The 21,667-nt window shown below is 38.9% G+C and overlaps 1 protein-coding gene across 7 annotated transcripts in view; it reads right to left on the bottom strand.

Moving 5' to 3' along the window:
• LOC140204816 (RNA binding protein fox-1 homolog 2-like) overlaps positions 1-21,667 on the bottom strand; it is a 286,828-nt gene that overhangs the window by 149,861 nt on the left and 115,300 nt on the right. The gene's annotated exons all lie outside the window — the stretch shown is intronic.

The raw sequence follows: 21,667 nt of genomic DNA on the forward strand, positions 1-21,667 counted from the left end.
CACTTATACATAAAAGTACAAGCATCTTCAACCCACACGGACTTATTTGCAGTCTGTGATTGCAGAAGACTGTCTAATGGTGCAAGTACAATTCCCAATTTGGGTTGAATGTAGCTAATGTTTATTTTCATGTCCTGTAATTCTTGGGGGGGGGGGCGGTTAAAATAAAACACTTGATTCATTTGGCACTTTGGTATTTCTGTTGTGCAAATGTGCTGGCAGAAGCACAAAGTAGGAAAGATTGATGAACTTGTCTTGCTTGAATCAGACAACGGAATCTGAGTCAAGAGTTACCATAACAGACTGTCATACTTGGCAGATCTTTCCCTTAAATGTACTACATTATGGTTAATTGCACAATAAGGACGTACTCTTGAATCCAAAAATACTCTTAAAGTACAAGCAAAGTTAAATTTATACACAGGACAATAACTGGTTCTCAAAGCCATTAGCTGAAATGTTCAATAGGTCTTAAAAAGACAATGGAAACAAAACAGTTTTGTCTAACGGTAACATTTAGGTAGATTGGTTATTACATGCTGTATAGAGTATACAATTTGAGAAATCTTCCCGAACTGCAATCAGCTTCATTGTGCATGTGCTACATCCCTAGTCTGCCCACACAAGAAAAGATATTCCTAAAGTAACAATCATAATCATTTCCTTAATTAACAGGGATGTGTAGAGAAAACAATATTCAATATTTAAGTATTAAGTACTCAGGTTTTGGATATTCCTAATTTCCATCACGCATATGAGAGTAAATGGCATTAACATATCTTTCATGAGTTAAAATGATTTTAGTTGCACATGAGGACAAGACCTTCATTAACTATTTCTTATCAAGATATTGAAAGCAAAACAGAACACAGCTAAATTTAATCAAAAGCTTAGCCAATTGGAACAGATATGTTTGTTATGTTCTACGATATTTCAAAGCTACTGCATCTTGTCTACAAGCTCGAAAAATCAGTGACACATTACCTTTAAATTGGTCGTACCAAGCTCAACTTAGCCAGTTAATAACTCATAGGCAGATCATGTGCCTTGCAATAATTGTGCTTGTTACTATTCTGACCAATTTATTCATAAATTTACTCATAATACACAAGTAGCAGAACCTAGATAAACTGGGATAGCGGATTGTTAATTCATTGTAGCAGGTTGCCCTTAGCTAATCCAAAAGTCTGACAGTATACAAACTTCAATTAATGTACTCCATGTTAGGATTTTGGGATATAATTAGTCCAGTCCTCCCAAATCCCCTACTCAGTATGGAGTCAGCAGCAAGAACATGTTATAAATAGACCTCACAAGGCAGGACCTTGGTGTGATTTATTTAACATGACAAGCCATGTGAGTTTAAACCAACCAGGTTATTTTAAAAAAATCTATACAATGAACAAATAATCCACAGATAGTGCTCTTTGGAGCTTACAGCAAATTACCAGATGAAAGACCATGGAAGTTTATTTACAGATCTTGTGGCAGTATAGATAGTGACCCGCAAACAACTTGACCAGGCATGCAAGCTTATAGCACTAGTATTTCTAACAAAACAAGGCCAAATTTAAGCACCGGGTAAAATAAACAATGGTAGTAGCAATTATCTGGTTACAATCTAACATCATAAATAAAACTGTTGAAATTTGTAGGATTATGAAAATCATATGATGCATACAATCATTCGCCAACCCCTCCTCCCCGTCACCCCGTTCAGGTTGTCAACAGTTTCTATAAAACATTAAATTCACCACTATTTCAGTTTTTAAAGACTCCAAGTCTTTCAGCAGGTTTGATAGTCCGGAGTTCAGTAAGCTTATAACTATATTTCTACTTATTTATCTAATGTAGATAGTTTCACAATGCTCTTCAAAGTTCAAACTATCAGTTTTCCTACATGTCATTGTACCTGCTGTCATTCTTCAGCAAGCACACTTAACATCTTGCATAAAAACACAATCCTACACAATTACACTTTCATTTAAGCTTGGCCCCCTCTTCATTATGGATAATCCAAATTCAGAAGACTCATCAAGCCTGTTTGAAGATGACATGCCTCACATTTTTTTAAAACAAAAATGTTCTCTTTTTGAGAACAGCTTTACATGCAAGATTGGTTTGTGAACCCTGGGATTGCTTGTATAGTGCTGCTCAGATGAACATTTTATTTATAGGATCTGTACATATTCTTTTGTAACATGCACTGCCCAAAATGGAATTGTGTTACTCTTCGACAATACACTTAAATGGACAAATCAAAGGATTTATCAGTAGTGTTAAAAGTTGTCATGACATATGACTTATCCTCATGTAAAGCTTACTGGCTAACAGTTTAATATCTGCATATCACGTATCCAGTGATGAACATGACATTATAATTCACATTTTGTTATTATGTTATTGATAGGGCATACAAATTTACATACAAGCTGTTTCCAGGTAGCAAATGAGCTCCAATTTTAACATGTGAAGTCAGAATCAACCTCCATACGACTGCAATGAATGGCTTCTAAAGCACACAAGACTGAATGAGTGAGGATTTTGTTTGAATCAGCAAGTAGCCACTGTGCTTCACCAGTGCCATCTTAAACTGGAATTAAATGGTAATCAATTAGTCAACTAAAGTGAATGCAAAAGATCTAAGGTTCTTAATGAGAACATAACCAGACAATACAGCAGTTAATTAATGAACCGTTAAATATTGGATAAACATAGTGAGGGAAACTGTTAATAAGGAATACAATTTTTAAAACTAGTCCAGGATACTAGAAGCTAATCAAAACCATCGATATTGATTTCAGGCAGGGTTCCCAACCTGGGGTCCATGGACCCTTCTGTTAATGGCAAGTTGAACCCCGACGGAGAAGACAGTCTCTAGAATGTGCTTAGCACATTTGATGTATTATATATTCATTTTAATATAGCTTTTGACAAAATCCCAAATGGCAGATTTATCAGATTAGTGAAAACCACCAAGAACTAAAGAGCAGTGAAGAAATAGATCCAGACTTGGCTTTGTAGCAGAAACAAAGGGTAGCCTTAAATGCAGGAATATAATTAAGATGTTTGTAGATGATACTATAGATCACACTGCCAATTTTTGCAAGGAAAAAGTGTTGATTGGAAGATGTTGCTGATAGACTAATAATCAGGTAGTCAGTCAGAATCAGATTTATTTCAGGCACCGGCATGTGTCTAAAATTTGTTAACATAGCAGCAGCAGTTCAATGCAATGCATAATACAGAAAGAGAAATAAGTATAGTATATGTACAGTGGCATGCAAAAGTTTGGGTAACCCTGGTCAAAATTTCTGTTACTGTGAATAATTGAGCAGGAGAAGAACTGATCTCTAAAAGTCATAAAGTTAAAGATGAAACATTCTTTTCAACATTTTAAGCAAAATTAGTGTATTATTTTTTGTTTTGTACAATTTTAGAGTGGGGAAAACAAAGGAAAGGAGCACCATGCAAAAGTTTGGGCACCCCAAGAGATTTGAGCCCTCTGAAATTTAAAATAAATTATGTCCACAAAGCAGAAGGCTATAAGAAGATAGCAAAGTGTTTTCAGGTAGCTGTTTCATCAGTTCATAATGTAATTAAGAAATGGCAGTTAACAGGAATGGTGGACGTCAAGTTGAGGTCTGGAAGACCAAGAAAACTTTCCGAGAGAACTGCTCGTAGGATTGCTAGGAAGGCAAATCAAAGCCCCTGTATGACTGCAAAAGACCTTCAGGAAGGTTTAGCAGACTCTGGAGTGGTGGTGCACTGTTCCACTGTGCAGCGACACCTGCACAAATATGACCTTCATGGAAGAGTCATCAGAAGAAAACTTTTCCTGCATCCTCACCACAAAATTCAAAAGAACATCTACACAAGCCTGATGCATGTTGGAAACAAGTCCTGTGGACCGATGAAGTTAAAATAGAACTTTTGGCTGCAATGAGCAAAGGTATGTTTGGAGAAAAAAGGGTGCAGAATTTCATGAAAAGAATACCTCTCCAACTGTTAAGCACGGGGGTGGATCGATCATGCTTTGGGCTTGTGTTGCAGCCAGTGGCACGGGGATCATTTCACTGGTAGAGGAAAGAATGAATTCAATTAAATACCAGCAAATTCTGGAAGCAAACATCACACCATCTGTAAAAAAGCTGAAGATGAAAAGAGGATGGCTTCTACAACAGGATAATAATCCTAAACACACCTCAAAATCCACAATGGACTACCTCAAGAGGCACAAGCTGAAGGTTTTGCCATGACCCTCACAGTTCTGTTTTCATGGATGTTTGCAAAGAAAAAAGCATTTCAGGATGTATATTGTATACATTTCCCCGACATTAAATTTGACCTTTGAAGTGAGAGAAAACACCCATTTACGAAAACACCACAATGAAATTCTGGGAATGTTCTTCATGGCATTTTAATGTAAACGTTTAAAAAGCAAAAAGTGGTGGAAGCATTCAGAATATCAGGTAGCATCTATGGAGAGAGAGAAAATTACTTCAGGTTGATGATCCTTCATCGGTACAGGGAAAACTGATAATTAAAATACAATTTAACTTGCAGAGAAAGGAGAAGGGAAAGAAACAACAAAAATCTATGCTAAGGCAGAGACCAGGAGATAGTCAATGACAGGTCACGTTAGTAGTGTGTATGGAATAAGCTGGTAAAGCTATGTTTTGAGATGCAAATTGGGAGGTAGCTAATAAAAAGGGTGGTACTGTAGCTTAGTAGTTAGCATAACGCTATTACAGTGCCAGCGTCATGGGTTCAATTCTGCTGCTGGCTGGGAGTTTAATGTTCTCCATGTGACTGTGTGAGTTTCCTCCAGGATGCTCCACTCCCCCCCCCCCCATTAAAAAATAACGAATGAATCAGTAGGTGAATTGGTCACATGGGCATAATTGGATAGTATGGGCCTGTTACCATGTTGCATCTCAAAATAAAAATAAAATGAAATAAAATACTGACTGCTGTAATGGCTGATGTGTGAACCAGGTCCAGTCAAGAGGATTTTTTTTTAGTCCAACTAGCAGAATTCAGAAAACCTGGACTCATTTGCAATAACACACAAAGCACTGGAGGAACTCAAAGCCATCAACGTTGATTTCAAGGGAGAAGAAAGGGCCAGGCAGCATCTATAGAGAGAAACTCGTGACTCTCAGATGAAACCAGTTTGCAAATCAAAAAGCTTGACAGCCTCCAAACTTTTCAAGTAACAAGTCGAGAAAATGTAATCTTGCTCTGGACCACAACAAATAAACATAACACCAAAATTATATAGCATAGTTAGAATACTTCATCAAATTTGCAAGGCAGTTGCTCGAGTTTGTTTATTGAAATTACAGAATACTTCTGCAACAAATGAATAATTTATTTTCTGGTCTAATCAATGTCTGAGTTTAGGAATTAAAAGATGAACTACAATCATAATATTAACAATTATATTCATTCTGTATCAGTACTAGTGTCAATTACATTTAAAATAGTGTGACAATAATAATAGCACCACACTGTAGTTAGCTATCACAGTCAGATGTCATTTATGTATTAGATTAAGGCTTACCACATGATTGGATCACCTAGAATATTTCAAACCAGAGGTAGCCTAACATCTTTCACACACATTCATTTTCCTCCTCTCCGTAGGGAGTGAAGACAACCCTGAACCCATCACATTAGCAATTGACAGTGTGACTTTGCACACCATCAGCTTACAATGTTCTGTGCTTCCACTTCAATAAATCCAAATTAGGACACACAGCAGTTCTGAATCTTGCATTATTACACAAGTAGTATTTCAAGAGAATGTGGATGCAAACAGCTCTTTTTAATCTCTTTAACTTTAATCTGCTTTTTAAAATGAGGTTAAAGAGTCTCCAGTGGAAACAAGCTGGGTAGAGTTAATCATTAGATTAGCCTGAATCTTGCTAATAACCCAGTGCCATGAAATGTTCCAGTTCCTTTCTAATGGGATTAAATTCAAATGGCTGATCATAAGTAGACAAATTACAGGAAACTATTCCACCTCCATTCAATTCAGAAGTGAATTGAGCTGCTCAACTCCACCACCCCACCTCAAAATTGATCTTTATATTCAAGCATAACAGCAATTTCAGACCAGACTTTGACAGTGATTCTAATAATGGTGTAAGTTATAGAGGAAAACAGAAACATAAGAAATAGTGACCAAGGATTGGCCATACAATGTGCCAATTTATTCTGAACAGTGAATACTTACTACTTCCCCTTACTACCCCTTACTTGTCATCCAGGTGTTAATAAGCAGCTGCAAGATCACGTCATGTAGACAAAGTCATCAGCAATGAATCATACTCCTTAATACAGACATCCCACCTCTCCCGGAAGTTCCGGAAGTCTCCCACATATTCACAGTGGCTCCCTGATGCCTGGAAATTATATACAATATCCCGGAAATCGATTTTTTTGAGAGGGAGAGGGACAGCGAGCATCCTGATTGGTCTCTCTTCGTGCTAAGAGTGGTCCTCATATCGAGGAAATGATATGATTTGGCGATATGAGTCAGCTGCACCTTTCCTCATTCCTTGTCATACACTATTGAATTTGAACGTACGCGAGGTCATTATGCACGCGTCATCCATGTCAGCGCAGGAAGAAGATCAACTCCTCAAGCTTGCTAATGATGGTGGGCTGAAAAGTGTGTTTAACATAACATCTTTGCTGGCATTCTGGATCAAAGTCAAGGCTCAATATCCTGAGATAGCCACGGAGGCACTGAAAATGTTGCTTCCATTTCCAACATATCTCTGCAAATTCAGATATGTCTATCCACGGCACACATTTTAATTCCACATCCCATTCGGATATGTCTACCCATGACCTCCTCTACCGTAAAGATGAAGCCACACTCAGGTTGGAGGAACAACACCTTATATTCCGTCTGGGTAGCCTCCAACCTGATGGCATGAACATTAACTTCACTAACTTCTGGTAATGCCCCACCTCCCCCTCGTACCCCATCCGTTATTTATTTATATACACACATATTCTTTCTCTCTCTCTCTCCTTTTTCTCCCTCTGTCCCTCTGACTATACTTCTTGCCCATCCTCTGGGTTTTTCCCCCCTCCCCCTTTTCCTTCTCCTTGGGCCTCCTGTCCCATGATCCTCTCATATCCCTTTTGCCAATCACCTGTCCAGCTCTTGGCTCCATCCCTTCCCCTCCCACTTTCAAATCTCTTACTAGCTCTTCCTTCAGTTAGTCCTGATGAAGGGTCTCAGCCCGAAACGTCGACTGTACCTCTTCCCAGAGATGCTGCCTGGCCTGCTGCGTTCACCAGCAACTTTGATGTGTGTTGCTTGGATATCTCTGCAAAGTGGAGTTTTCTGCATTGAATGCAACGAAAACTAAATCGCAGAATAGACTGGACATAAGGAACCCCCTTCGAGTATCGCTGTCTCCCATCACCCCTCGATGGCACCGTCTTGTTGCAGGAAAACAAGCCCAGGGCTCCCACTGATTCAGCAATATTGGTGTGTTGCAATGATCTCATACGAGGAAAATATGCGGTGTGTGTTTAATATCCAAACGTTTACTTAAAATGTTATGATGCAATTGACTTATCATTATATTCATGCGAGGAAAATATGGGCTGTGTGTTTAATATTAAATTCGTTAGATAAACCCTTTTAGAATCGAAATTGAGTGTATTAGCCACTTATAAGTGACTTATAGTTAGTTGACTTATCACCTATGTTCCTGTCGTGATTAACACCCCCCCCCCCCCGCCCCCCAGTCGGCAGGTCCGCAAGAATATTGTCAATATTAAATCGGTTTGCGGTGCAAAAAAGGTTAGGGATCCCTGCTAAGTAGACATAGAAACAGAGAAAATAGGTGGAGTAGGCCGTTCGGCCCTTCGAGCCTGCGCCGCCATTCAGTATGATCATGGCTGATCATCCAACTCAGACCTATCAGTTTTCTCTGTGGGCAAGCTTTTTATCCATCTCTCAAGTCTCCCAAATGCTCATTGGTATGCTCAGATGTCGGGCATTTGCAATCCGGGAGGACCTGGATACTCAACCTACAAGTGAATCTTATTTTTTTTTAAGCTTTGAGGGATTTCATAGACAATTTTTACAGTCATCCTTCATTAAATCAGAACAAATTCTGGATCCAATTTAACAAATTATGACCTTAATAGTATTTCAATTCACAAAGGAATTAAATGCTGCACTCTAAAATTCCAGATCCGGCCACTTATATGGTGTGCTACTTCCTCCCTTACCACCATTCAGGGCCCCAAACAGTCCTTCCAGGTGAGGCAACACTTCATCTGTGAGTCGGCTGGGGTAATATACTGCGTCTGGTGCTCCCGATGTGGCCTTTTATATATTGGCGAGACCCGACGCAGACTGGGAGACCGCTTTGCTGAACACCTACGCTCTGTCCGCCAGAGAAAGCAGGATCTCCCAGTGGCCACACATTTTAATTCCACATCCCATTCCCATTCTGACATGTCTATCCACGGCCTCCTCTACTGTAAAGATGAAGCCACACTCAGGTTGGAGGAACAACACTTTATATTCCGTCTGGGTAGCCTCCAACCTGATGGCATGAACATCGACTTCTCTAACTTCCACTAATGCCCCACCTCCCCCTCGTACCCCATCTGTTACTTATTTTTATACACACATTCTTTCTCTCACTCTCCTTTTTCTCCCTCTGTCCCTCTGAATATACCCATTGCCCATCCTCTGGGTCCCCCCCCCCCTTGTCTTTCTTCCCGGACCTCCTGTCCCATGATCCTCTCATATCCCTTTTGCCTATCACCTGTCCAGCTCTTGGCTCCATCCCTCCCCCTCCTGTCTTCTCCTATCATTTTGGATCTCCCCCTCCCCCTCCAATTTTCAAATCCCTTACTCACTCTTCCTTCAGTTAGTCCTGACGAAGGGTCTTGGCCTGAAACGTCGACTGCACCTCTTCCTAGAGATGCTGCCTGGCCTGCTGCGTTCACCAGCAACTTTTATGCGTGTTGCTTGAATTTCCAGCTTCTGCAGAATTCCTGTTGTTTGCGTTTTTAAACAGATATTCAAACCAACTTCTGTTTTGACAAAAAATTTTGGACCTGATATTTTAATTGCTACTCCTCTTTCCACAGTTGCAGGTTAGTCTGCTGAGTGCTTCTAGCAGATTATTTTTCTTAATTTTGGATTTCCACCATTTGTAGTCTTCTGATGTCGACACAGGTTTGCCCAGTCAGCAAGCTGTGACACATTTACCTGTTTAATGCTGTAATGAAATGTACATCTTTATTTCCTATTACTAGCAATTCATTTTAAGTAGATTTGATTACAAGTTAATTTGACTCTGAATGAATCAGTCTCACACTAAGTTAATTCAAAAAGCATTTTGTAAAGTGCTCACAATAAAGATAAAGTTACTGTCTGTCAGAAGAAAACTTATTTTCAACATTTAACCTTTTCACTTATTTTCTGATTAGAAATAATTTAAAATATTCTTTCCAATGCTACCAAAAAAAACCAAGTTACTTTTTCTTTAAATTAAATTATTAAAATAGGTGATCAAATCAAGTTCTGTGAGTTTTGAGATGCCCAACCCAATTACAAACATTTCCTGGAATGTAAGGCACACCCATCTTTCTTTTTTTTTTGACAATCCTGCAATTAATCTATCTGCCTGATAATTTCACTAAGCAACAGAACTAGTTAATACAAGTGGAAGGATAAACTCAAGGACTGATCCATTTTCAAGACAAAAATCAGTGCTTCAAGTTTATAAAAGGAGGAACAAGTAGGAATCAAATTGGCTGAAAACCACAAGCATGTAGGTGAATGTTCCAGTGCTGCCTGCAGATTCAATCAACAGCAGGTCAAAATAAATCAATGCCAACACACAAAAAAAACACTAAAAGATGAAGTATGATGCCTAAATGGGGTCAATTTAAAGTTTCAAGAGTGAGATTGATCGATTCTTATTGGGTCGGGCTATCAAGGGATATAGAGCTGTAGTTGGTAAGTGGAAGTAAGGCACAGTTCAGTTTGATTGATGCAGCATTTGAAGGTCTAAATAGCCTCCACTGGTTCCTACAGCATTCTTTCATTTGCACACCCGTCTTCTCATCTTCACACGAAACCTCTCAACAAAATGACTATACTAAAAACAAAACTTTCAAATCTGCCCTGGAGTCCTCAGTGGTTTAAGGCAACCATCGATTGGTTCCTCTATACGGAAGTAGAGGGGAGGGCAGCAGCTTGTCGCTCCTGACAAGATAACCAGCAATTATAATCACACTGAACTTTCAGAAAGTAAAATAAAGGACTAAACTGCAGAAAGTGTAACAAAATGAGTTGGCTCAGTCCATGGAGCACTATGACAAAATAGTTGTATGTGTGATTGTGAATGCAAATCCCCAGGTAATCAGCCAGCTTCCTGATCCTAGTTGTGGCATAGGGTAGAATTAGCTTCCGATAGTGGCAAAGCGCTTCTCCCCACTGGGAGGGAGCTATCACCAGCATCTCCTGAGCCACTTGTCTTCTCAGCATCAGACTGTGAAATTACTTCAGAATCAAATTAAAAGAGCCGGTTTTTGGGTAAAGAAGCCAAGGAACATGGAAATTACTCTCCTCTGTTCAGGCAAACATACATGCAAATATGCAACAAGATCTCTGAAAGGATTGCTTTCAATCCTGGAAGAAAAAGCAAGACCAAAAATTGAATGTCAAAAATGCCTACAATATAAATTACTAGTATACTGAACAGTTCTGCTAAGCACAGAAACATAAAACAACTTCATGCATAATCTCCATGACAACATACTAATTTCTGATAACTACAAATTTGCTAACATACACAGATATCTTTTACCACCAGTGAGTGTGATTTCCCACAGCAGAGAACCACAAACATATTGCGTCATACTTGTTTCAAATTTAGAGTCGACCAGATAAAAAACAAACTTACCCACAGGTACACTGTTTGCATTTTGACAAATTCACATTCAATTAAGGCTACAGCAAAATCGTCCAACTTTAAGAAAGGTTGCTTGAAAGGTTTACATTTGTTTCCAATCTCATTTTCAGCCCTTTATCCCCTGCATCTCCTATATCACCTGAGCTGCCGGGAGCAATATATCAGCCCCAAAGGAATTTCTGACAGGCACATCAATTAACACATCTTTGTGCACTTTTTATTTTGAAAAGCAAATATAGGTGGGGCTCAGCAGCAAATCAACTGTCAAACTTGGAGGAAAATTGAAAGTAAAAATTTGACCCAACCAAAAGGTTTTTTGCACTTTTGTCTTACACCTTTTTAACATCTCATTCCAATTGTACTCTTCAAGATTTGATGTTGGACAAGTAGGTCAGACAGCCCAGGCACTTATTACTGTTAGACAGGCCAATTGTGGTTCTTGTAGTTAAAAAGAACCACATCACCATGGAACAGGAATATCCTGATCCGTGTCATCCAGTTTACCACACTGAACTCAAGTTAGTTCATTCCGAAGATATTAATTCTTAGGGAATTAAAGGTAAAATATCCAATGTACTTATTTAGATTACTAGTAAATGGCTCCATTATGGCCTTATTGTCTGCCTGCACTGGTCTTTCTCTAACATTGTTACCATTTCTCCTTGTTCTACCTCAATACACTGAAGTGATGAAATGATGTGTAGAAAAGTGAGATACAAAGTTTCTCACTGTACATTGGTACATAGTACAACAATAAACCAATCTGGTTAATTCAGAGAGATTTGGAGGTGAATGGGGGGTGGGGAGAGTATTAATAAAAATGGCAATTAACCTCACAATTGTTGCAGAAGCATAAAGTGTTTTTTTTTTCCCCAGCCAGGCATACTGCATGCCAGAATTATAGATATGCATCAAACCCATGTTGCATTCTGTACCTAACTGAAACCCAGTTTTTTTTTCCAGTGATTCTTTTCCTTTATAAGGTGCTTTCAGTATTTCCTACCTTTAAACGTGTATGCATTGACATAAATTAATACAGAAGTCAATGTATGAGTATATCTTATACAAGGACACCAGCTTAATCAAATCTGATGTAAAGAACATCTTTACATTTTAAAGACTGAAACAGATGAACAAAAATGGTGATTTGAATTTATTTATTGGATGTCACTGGCAAGCCATAATTTATCCTTGACAGTGTCCTGTTTCACAAAGATGCAAATTATCACATCCTGGTGTACCTGGTGGATGTCCAAAGGCTCTGGATACCTGGGGAGATTTACTCACTGATATCAATTCTGATATGCTGTTGAAAATCAGGTTTATGTAACTGCCTCACATCAGTGGTAACACAGAGGATTTTTGTGGTGGGGGAACTGAGCAACAGCAATGACAGCAAAAGATTTGTTATGATTTGCTCCAGCTGGAGGTTGATATTACCTAGTACTTGTACAGTGCCAGTATTAAATGAAACTTTCCTTCACATGCACAGATATTGTCCATGTCCTAGTGGAATCAAGCAGAGGGCGTCTCATTTTCTCAGGAATCACACATTCATAATCACATGTGATCGTCCTCATTTCACTGATGATGAAAGGAAAGGCTGATAGAGCAGCTAAGGGTGTTGCATTGAAGAACACATTAAGAAGCATCCTGGGGCCAATGTGATTGACCTCCAACAACTCCAGTCATTGTAGGGATTTCTCTGGATTCTTATTGATATTACTTTTACTAGGGCTCAGTTGCTTACTTGAAATCAGGGGCAGTCACTTTTAACTCACCTCTGTCCATAAGGTTGCAATGAGATCTGTACAAGAATGATCTCGGCAAATCCAAACTGCATGGGCACTGGTAATTTAAGTGCCTGATAATACCTAGATCAATATGCTGATGATCAAATAATGAGAAAGTGGTAAACATCCAGATTGGATTCCTCCTAGTTTTTGTGGTTAGAGATTAACTGAGCCATTTCTAATTTGGAGATGGCATCAGATTTCAGAAGGTTAATCAATACAGAAGAGGCCTGCGGCAAACTAAAGGTACATTAATAATCTTACAAAATGATTTCATAATTGGCATGTTATACACTTTTGTAAGATGACCAAGAAGGTGCAAAATCAGGAGGAAAGAAGAGAGATGTAGGTCCCAAAGAACCTTCAAGTACAAATATCAAAACATGCCACAAAACAATACAACAAAAAGTTTAAAACTAAAACAAAATTAGTCTTATGGAAAAACTGAATTGAGAATTATGAAAGTTATGCTAATTATACATTGAACGATTAGAACCACGATTAAGTGTGGTACACTCATTATTGGTTGCTGTATTATAAATAGGATATAAAGGGACTCAAGAGTACAGAGATTTACAAGGATGATAGCAAAAATGATATGCCAATTAGAAAGGGATGAACAGACTGTATCTTTATACTTTTCTGAGAAACTTTAAGGGTGACCTTATAGAAATCCTTAAAATATTAACTTATATGTCGGAAATAGAGACACTGTTGTTTCCAGTTGTGCGAAAGTTCATCGTTAGACTTGTACAAGTAACCAAGTTCTATAATCTAACAGGGAGTTCAGGGGGAAAACTTTCTTCACCAGTCAAATTTAGTACCAATGGGAATGACTTAAACAAGCATATGAAGAAGGAACAGATGTGTGTACCGACAAATTTAGATGAGGAAAATCAGAGGATGGTCAAGTAGAGTACACTGGCTGGTTTGAAGGCTGACTTCCAATTCAACACTGCATTACTGTTTTGGTGTCTGTTTCAGCTGAAATACATTCAGTATTTCAGTTACTGTGTGGTAACTCTATTGGAAACACCAGCTCCCAGAGCAACACATAAAATGATGGTGATACGAAGCATGTCAGGCAGCATCTATGGTAAAAAAAAAAAAAAAAAAAAAAAGAACAGTCAGCACTTTGGGTTGAAACCCTATATCAGGACCCGTATGTTGCGCCAGATTCCAGCATCTGCAGTGTCTTGTCAAATTTGGTGAAGCAGACAGCTTATCTGCATGACTTGCACCGATTCTGTCATCGGTGTACAGGTTTCCCCCGCCATCCGAAGGTAGAGCGTTCCTATGAAACGGTTCGTAAGCTGGAATATCGTAAAGCAAAGAAGCAATTACCATTAATTTATATGGGAAAAATTTGTGAGTGTTCACAGACCCAAAAATAACCTACCAAATCGTGCCAAATAACACATATAACCTAAAATAACAGTAACATATAGTAAAAGCAGGAATGATATGATGAATACACAGCCTATAGAAAGTAGAAATACGTTTCCACAATCATTGCGCACTGTTCTCCGTAGTGAAAATCTCACGCAAGCGCTCTTGGCAGAAACACGGCGCAAGCACTCTCCAGTAACCTTTAAGCTATGAAGCTGCCAAATCATACCAAATAACGCGTAAACATACACAGCCAATATAAAGTAGGAATAATGTATGTACAGTGTAGTATCACTTACGAGAATCGTGAAGACATCAAGCAGACTGATGATGGTGTGTTAGACTGAGTCGGAGTTTGGGTGGTGCAGTGGCCCCCACCCTCCAGGCAGCGAACCGATACCGATCCGCAAAGCATGCAGCGGTACAGCGGTGGCTAGAACGCACCCAGCATATCTTTAGGAAAAAAGACGAAATAAACAGGCTAATTAATTAGGTGTCACCCGGCACGTACGTGTTGGCCCAGATCAGAGGCGACGCAATCGGCAATCGCCTCTGATCTGGGCTGACATTTACATGCCAGGTGGCACCTAATTAATTAGCTTATTTATTTTGGCTTTTTTTCTTAAAGATTTGCTGACTGCGTTCCAGCTACCGCTGCATTCTCCACGAATCGGTATCTGTCCGGGGCCTGGGGGTTAGGGTGGTAGGACACTGGGGTGTCACCTCATCATCAATCAGGGCAGGCAAGTCATCTTCTTCTATGTCTGCCCGCCTGGATGTCGAAGGTCAAGGTTCGTTGACTGCTGTGGCAGGCTTGCTTGACTGCTGAGCCTCGCGCATTTTTCTATCATACAGTTCTTTGTAAGCACTCAAACCATCCTGCAACAAACTGATGTACCCTTTCAAAATTAAAGTCATATTTTATCATTGCAGCGAAAATCTCACGCAGTCGCCTCACGTTCAGCTCCTGGACAACTTCACTTCCGCTACTGCATTCGGTTTTGATTGTTATCCTTTCCTCTTCCAATTGTATCAGCTCTTCATTTATCAGTGCTTGGTCATGGGATGCCAAAACCCCTTCAACATCATCTTTGTCAACTTCCACAAGCCAAACTCACTTTGTCCTTACTTCCTTCACCACGATCAAAACGCTTAATTATGTCTAGTTTTACGCTAAATGTAACACCCTTACGAGCTCTTTCAGGCTTTTCCGATAACTTCGAACTCATCTTGCAAACGGCTGCTCACAGGTACGTGTTTAGGCAATGCCGGTGAGAATGCCATTCCGAATCCGGGGGAGAGCGGTAGCTCAGGGCTCGCGCTGATTTTTTTTTTCGCGTGCTACCTTTCTTCGTAACAGTGAAAACACCTTCTGTTAGCGAAAACAGGGAACTAATGTAGGTCTTTTGTAACAGTGAGGTTTCGTAAAGTGAAAGTTCGAAAAGCAGAGGACACCTGTACAGTCATTTTACAACCACGAGTGAAATTTCCGCTCCAAAATGAGATGGCCAATTCTTTCTACATAAAGATATTGACAACTGGACAAAATAGATAGAACACCACAAAGGAAATTTCTATCTGCTTCACATCTCTTAAGAATCATGCATACATTCACTCATAACATTCAACATTAATAAATGAAGGATTCAAGCAAACCATTTAGGCTCAAGCTCCCAGTGAAATACTAGCAAAATAATTCATCACCATGATGTTTTCTTTGTGATTAAAGTTAAACTGCGGTTTCAGCTGCTCTACCACACCAAGGTCACTAAGACAGACAAAAAAAAAAACAGAAATAGCATCTGTTGAGAGGGAAACAGAATTGTTGTTCCAAATTGATGTTATCAGAAGATTCTTACAAGGACCAATGAAAGATCATCATGAAACATAAATTCACTTTCTCTCTCCAAAGATGCTGTTGACTTGTCCCAACGTATGTAAAACAGATAATCTAGTTACCAACTTATTCTGGCTTGAGAGATCCTGACATGTATACTTCATATATTACATGTTTACATCAGTGACCACACTTCAGAAGTATTTGACGTGCTAGATGTACATAATATGGGAAAGGGAGAGCTTATTCATTTCGGTATAAAGAATAAAAACATTTATGTTTTAAAAAATTGACAAAAATACGTTAACATTTTTGTCAATTTTTTAAAACATAAATGTTTTTATTCTTTATACCGATATAGTCACAGAGTCACTAAGCAGGATATAAAACCAAAAACTAGTTTTGTTGCTTTTGATTTTCAAATTAAAATTAGTTCTAAAAATAAAATTTCCATCTTGTTCATTCAGAAGCACTTATAAGGGCCGATGGAAAATCCAGGAAACCTAACAATGAGGAGGAACCTGTCACTACTGCCTGTCTTCCCTACATTTCCAAGGTTTCCGGAAGGATCTCCAGGATCCTGAAGAAATATCAGATTAATACCATCCACAAACCCATAAGAAAGGTCAAATTACATCTTATGCAGGCCAAAGCATTCAAAAGACCTCTGCCTAATCAGAAATCTGTTCTGGGAACAAACTGCCGCTGTAAGAATGGATGGAGAAGTGAGTCAGTTTACGAAAATCAAGAGAGGCGTTAGAGAAGGGTGTGTTTTCTCCCTTGATTTGTTTAATGTGTACAGTGAAACAATATTACAAAAATAAGAGACATCTTGGGAATCAAAGTTGATGGTGAAAACATCAATAATTTCAGATATGTAGATGACACTTTGTTAATTGCAAGTACGGAGGAAGAACTACAAAACATAATTGATATAGTTGTTGAAGAAAGTGCAAAAATGGGTCTATCTATCAATTGCAAAAAGACAGAATGTATGGTGATATCCAAAAAGGAGAATCTCATCTGCAGGCTGAAAATAAATGGGGAAGACATAAGTACAGAACTTTTGCTACTTAGGAAGCTGGGTGACATCAGATGGCAGATGTGACATGGACATCAAAAGAAGAACAGGGATGGCAAAAGACACCTTTACGAGAATGAAGATTATACTGACCAACACTAAACTAGGCATGTCAATCCACCTCAGAACATTGAAATGTTATGTTTATCCAGTTATGTTATATGGATCAGAATGTTGGACAATATCTAGTAACATGAGGAAACTAATTGAAGCAGCAGAGCTGTGGTTTTTGAGGAGGATGCAAAGAATATCATGGACGAAACGAATATCTAACGAGGATGTCATGAACAGAGCAAGCGCAAAAAGAAAAATAATGTATGAGATCATGAAAAGGCAACATAACTTCATTGGACATATGATTAGGAAAGAGGAGTTAGAATGCACGGTAATTATGGGAAAGATTGAAGGGAAGAAAACAAAAGGAAGGCAAAGACAAATGATGATGGAGACAGCAGCCAGAGACCTGGAAATGAATTGATCCACTTGACCCAAAACAAGAGTGTGTGGGCCACGGCAGTCAAAGCTCAATTTGGGCACAGCACCTGATGATGATGATGATGATGATGATAGTGATGCAGGCCAAAGATGACCTGGGAGTCAGGACGACTGGCACTTACAGGATTCACTGTGAACACAGAGCAGTGTACATCAGCCAGACGGGATGCACTGTGGAAACCCATATCAAGGAGCACAGGTGGTGTATCCACTTGGGTTTCCCAGAGAAATTGGTGGCAGCAGAGCATTGCATTCGCTATGGCCAAAAGATTGACTTTGATGGCACAAAACGACATCAATGGCTTTTGGGACTGTTTGGTGAAGGAAGCCATTGAAATAAAACTAGACGAAAAGAATTTTAACAAAGGCAAAGGTCTTGCTCTAAATAAGAACCAGAATTTGATTGTAAACAAGGTGGGACAGCAGAAACCTGATTGAATGAGGACTAACCTATCAAGAAGGATGGACGACAGGGGTATTAATACCACTGGACTAGACCTGCCCAGGCATCACCCCTGATGAAGATGGCAGAATCTGTCATTGAAACTTCAGTTAAAATTGATTTTTGTACCCGGCTAGAAGCCCGAGAAGAGTTTATTTGTCATATACGCTGGGAAAGCACTAGATCCTTTTTTTAAAAAATTGGATTATGATCACTAGATGTAAAGTGTTCCCTACACACGTTTCTGTCACCTACCCTGCTCATTCCCTAATAGGATATCTAATATTACACTTCCTTTAGTTGAGACCTCTATGTACTAATTAAGGAAACTTTCCTGAACACATTTTACAAACTCTATTCTATCCAGCCCTCTTATAGTATGGGAGTCCCAATCGATATGTGTAAAGTTAAAATCACCTACTATCACAACCTTATGTTTCTTGCAAAAGTCTGCTACCTCACTAGAAATTTGTTCCTCTAAATACTGCAGACTATTTGGTGGTCTATAATATATAATCCCATTAATGTAGTTTTTCTTTTGTTATTCCTCAGTAGACAAGCTCTCCAGTCTATCCTGCCTGAGCTCTGCCCTGACTTGTAATGCCATCCCTCCATCACATCTAAAACAACTAAACCCAAGAACACTCAGCTGCCAGTCCTGCCCCTCCTACAACCAGGTCTCACTAATGGCTACAATGTCATAATCCCATGTGCTACTCCATGTCTTAAACTCATCCACTTTTTCTACAATACACCTTATGGTGAAATATACACAACTCAGAACATTAATCCCACCATGCTCAACCTTTCAATTCCTGACTTTGTGTGTAGGCTTAGCAATATCTTTCCCCACAATGACTCCACTATCTACTTCCCTCGTTCCCATCTCTCTGCAAATTCTAGTTTAAACCCCACCGTGCAGCACTAGCAAACCTTTCCACAAGGATATTAGTCTCCCAAGTTCAGGTGCAAACCATCCCACCTGTACAGGTTCCACCTTCCCTGAAAGAGATCCTTGCTGAGTTATGAATGTCTAACTTATGGACACATTGTAAATACAGACAAGCATTTAGGAGACTGGCAGAATGAATTTACTGGCTGCTGCAGGGCTGCAGACATCTGCTGGGTGTGCCTTCCCCCTCCTCTCATCCCATTCCACTCCTGGAGCCACAACAATTGAGGGTACCGAGCAAATTCATTCAGTCACTCATTAAATCAATAAGTCTGGCTGACAGCCATTCTTCCTGTGCCTCACTGGTCTCCCATCTCAGCCTTTTCTCTGTGATCCTCTTCTACATACTGTTTTGGTTCATTTCCCACTTGTGAAAAGTTCAGGTTATGAACAGTTCTCAGGAAAGTAAGGACTGCTTGTACAAAAAAAATTGATGGTAAATGGTGTGCTGGCATTACTGCATGGAGAAAAGAGTACAAGAAATAGATAGGCTTACTTAGCACAAATTCCTCTTTTCAGTAAGAATAAAAGGCAGAATCAGTGAACCATAGCAAATCCTTGAAAATTTGATAGCCTAAATGTTGCCTTCTAAGACTAAGGAGTCTAGTGCTAAAGGGGGAAACCTCATGCAAAAGGCCAAGATGGAAATAAGTTTCTTCAGAAGACAACAATTCTTTGAAACCTCTAATTCACAGGGTTGTTTGTGCTCAATTTAAGAGTAAATTCAAAACTGATATTGATAGAATTTTGAATTTTAAGGGAAACAAAGGATATAGAGCCCAGGTGGGAATGTATACCCGAGTTCAAGGATCATCTTTGATTTTACTGGTGCCAGGGAAGCCTGGGATTTGTACAAACTATCTGATGTGCAACTTCCTGTAATATAACATTATTCTGATTCCATATGCTCCACATAACTGATTTATTCTTCACAATAGATGCTGCCTAACTTCTGAGTTTGTTCATCTTTTATGTATGTTATTCTATTTAAATCTGTTTTTTCTTTAATTTTGGACTTTACTGCTAAAATATGAAATAGTCTTGTTGTTCCAATTAATTTTAAATCTCCAAAATAAACCCAAGGTTTTAAAGAAAGATCTGCAACTTTGTTAGTTCGCTGGAACAGAAATTTTATATTTCAACTGTATTTTGAAATTCTTTGCATTTTCAAAGAAAACACAAGATAAATAATGAAAATTATTTCACCAGGTAGGAACCCCATAATTGTCATGATGCAAGGTCTTGATACAAAATGTCAACCAGCCCTCTGCCTCCACAGCCCTCTGACCTGCTGAGTTCCTCCAGTTTTTTTTGTCTTTTGCTCCATAATTGGCATTTCTATAATTTGGCAACTTACAGCAAAAAATAATGTTTGCAAATACAGAGGGTGATCTTAATTTTTTTTAAATGTTTTTGGAGCAAAGGGGATGATAGAAGCAAGAATACGAAGATGCAGAGTTGACAGACACAATCAAGCAGGCAAGCAGCCCATGTAGTCCAAACAAAATGCCACTGACTTCCTTTGGAATCACCTCCATCATTAACAGTTCTTATATTTGTCCACTCAGATTGTTGCTATATCACCAATTTTTGCACAATTAGTGGCCATCTTCATTATCAAATATTCAGTGCACTTCAGGGTAATTTATCTGCTTCTTAAATTTAACAGAAGGCAAGATATATATGGGCCACACACTTTTCTATTTACAAGTCAGTGAATCAATTGTAAGTGTGTATACACACATAAGAACATACTTACAAATTAGGAACAAATCAGACCTCTGAGCCATTGAATGAATTACAACTGATAGGAGTATAATCTGTGTTTCTGCCCAAATCTGGTAATCTTTCACCTCCCTTCAACTTAAAAAATATTCAAAAACTCTGCCTCTATCCTTTGAAGTGTTACAAAGGCAAAACAATACAAAAGAAATCATGCCCCACCTCTGGCCAAAATTGGTAATGCTTGCTTTTAATAGAGACCCCTTGTTCTAAATGCTCCCATAGAAGAATTTTCTTACAACTCACTTTTCAATTACTTTAATCTCTTTAAAGATTAAACATACACAGAAGTTCCTATCATGAATTCAATACAGCACATAAAAATATCATTTCTCACCAACTACCAGCCAGAAACTGGAGTTAAAACTCTTGTCTTAGGTAGTCTATCAGAAATCTAATATAACTCACTTCCACACCATGTCTGAGAGTCTAGAGAGAACTAATAAAGGTTGATATGGAAACTACAGACCCTTCAGTAGATGGGGCAGGTGCTACCTGACAAGGCCAACAAATGGGTAGTTTGTGAGGTGGTACACTGCTTCCATCACTTACATTGTGATACTATGCGTTTCTAATACCACCCAAAATCTCCTCCTGTAATTTTAGTTCACATGCCAGGGATTACCAAAAGTCAATTGGGAATAATGCATTTCATTAAGATGGATTTGAGCACACCATTAAATCTAAACATCTGATAATGACTATCCAGGGAAGAACATTTGAGGAACTTTGTGAGGTTTTGGTGGCATCTTTCTAGTCCCTTGTGGTACCTTACTGTAAGTAGCATAGGCTTCAGAAATATACAGGGTGGCAGGGATCACTCCTGCCAAATACGTCATGAACTTGCTCAAGATTTGTCATTGAGATCTTCAAATATCTTCTTCCACGATGAAGCAAAAGTTGTGCTCACATATTGAAGGCAATGA

Source organism: Mobula birostris, chromosome 11 (genome assembly GCF_030028105.1).
Source record: "Mobula birostris isolate sMobBir1 chromosome 11, sMobBir1.hap1, whole genome shotgun sequence".
Lineage (NCBI taxonomy): Eukaryota > Metazoa > Chordata > Chondrichthyes > Myliobatiformes > Myliobatidae > Mobula > Mobula birostris.